This window comes from Myotis davidii, unplaced genomic scaffold (assembly GCF_000327345.1).
Source record: "Myotis davidii unplaced genomic scaffold, ASM32734v1 scaffold210, whole genome shotgun sequence".
NCBI classification, from domain to species: domain Eukaryota; kingdom Metazoa; phylum Chordata; class Mammalia; order Chiroptera; family Vespertilionidae; genus Myotis; species Myotis davidii.
Genome location: NW_006282396.1, coordinates 844,337 through 846,612, shown reverse-complemented (window position 1 = coordinate 846,612; position 2,276 = coordinate 844,337).

The window sequence follows — 2,276 nt, the reverse complement described above, 5'->3', positions numbered from 1 at the left end:
GATTTATGAAAATGAAGACATTAGTAAATGGAAACTGCATTCGATTTCTTTTGCTGTGTAGCAAATGACCACAACGCAGCTGAAAATGATACCCACCGACAAGCTCAGTTGTATGTAGGTCAGAGGTCTAGGTATGACGTGGCTGGGTTTTCAGCTTGGGATCTCACAAGGCCAAAATCAAGGTGTTGGAAGGATGTACCCTAATCTGGATCTCAGAGTCTTCTTTCAGGCTCATGTAGGCGGATTGCAGAATTTAGCTCTTTGATGGTGGTTGGTCGGGTGCTGTCAGTTCCAAAAGGTCATTCCTTGGCCCTTGCAACATGGTCCCTCCATCTTTTTTAAAAAATATATTTTATTGATTTTTTACAGAGAGTAAGGGAGAGGGATAGAGAGTTAGAAACATCAATGAGAGAGAAACATCCATCAGCTGCCTCCTGCACACCTCCTACTGGGGATGTGCCCGCAACCAAGGTACATGCCCTTGACCGGAATCGAACCTGGGACCCTTCAGTCCGCAGGCTGACACTCTAGCCACTGAGCCAAACTGGTCAGGGCTTGGTCCCTCCATCTTCAAAGCAGCAGTGGAGAATCTCCCTCATATGGAACTCCCCCTTAAACTTTAATCTCCCTTTCAGGAGGGGCCCAAGTCCTATTAAGGGCATACCTGGTTGGGTCCAGCCCAGCTGGATAATCTCAATTTTGATGAACTCAAAAACCAACTCGTTAGTAACCTAATCATGGGAGTGATCTCTCCTAACATTCCCAGGTCCTGCTCTCATGCAAGGCCCTGACTAACACAGAAATCAGGCCATGGGAGGGCATAAAAACCCGAAGTTATTTCACAAGGAGAATGCAAATGTTATTACAGTCCTACCAGAATATTTAGGTACAACTTTAAAATACACTACTTTTCAAATAAAAAAAAAAAGAGCAGGCGGAAACATGCTATCAATTTTGAAAAAGAAAATATTTAATGGATTTTACAGAGTCAAATACAAAATTATATTATTCTTGTATTGATTTTAAATTTTTCATTTCAAAGTCATATAACTGAGAGCGCTGCACTAAAACAGCAATAAAGGCAACAGCTCATTGGAACAACAGGAAAAAACAATGGAAAGACCAGAAAGAGTGGAAATAAATCCAAATATTTATATATGGTTACATTTGATATAGAGTTTATGTCTAACCCATAAGAGAAGAATAGATTATTCATTAAATAATGTTGGTAGAACTGCTTAAATATCTGTGCAAAATAAAATTGTAAGCCTGCTTTATCCTACACACTAAAATAAATTCTACCTAGATTATAAATATAATTCATAAAATTAAAGTATGAAAATGCAAAAGGGAAAATAGATGAATATCTCATTTCTGAGTGAAGAAGAGAAAACCATATAGAAAAGCACATATGTTTGATGACAACTGAAGACCTTTTGGACCCCTAAAACACCACTTAACAGGCAAACAACAAAAGGCTGCAAGTTTTATGAGAGATGTTTTAATAGTTCTTTAAAGATAATATGGAAAAGCGTCTGTGGCAGGGTTGCAGGCATGAACAAAAACAGACAATTTACTTAAGGGAAAACTCAAATTGCCAGCAAGCTTTCAAAAAATATTTAGTCTAACTATTCATCAATCAAATGCAGTTAGTTAAATAATAATGAACACTATCTTTTTTTTTGCCTTCCAAAATGCAGTGAATTTAAAGTATGTTACTAAAGATATCCAGAAGCTAACCTTGTTTTTCACTGCCCATGAACATACAAGCTGGTGATGTTTGTGAAAAGCAATTTGGTCTTGCTAAAGGCTTTAAAAAATGTGTATACTTAATGTCTCAGAAATTCTAGTTATGACTGTTTGTAGCATGTTACTTTTATATGTATTTAGCAAACATATAGTGTGTACTATCTGCCAGGCTCTGTTCCAAGGACTTTGCAAATATTGACCCATTTAACCTCATGAGACAGGTACCATTATCATTATCCCTACTTCATAAATGGTGTAAGCAAGGCACAGCGTGGTTAAATAACTCACTCACTGTTGTCACACAGCCACTGAGGGCAAGAGCCAGGATTTGAACCCAGACAGCCTGCTCCACAATCCAAACTTCGCAACTCTGTGCTCTATAGCCTCTCATGGAATCAATGGAATTCAAAATGAATATTCTCAAAACTTGCCCCTCAAGAATTATCCCATTGGCGAGAGCCAAGATGGCGGCATAGGTTAACACCGGAGATTGCTGCCATGAACAACCAAATCAAAATACACCTCAA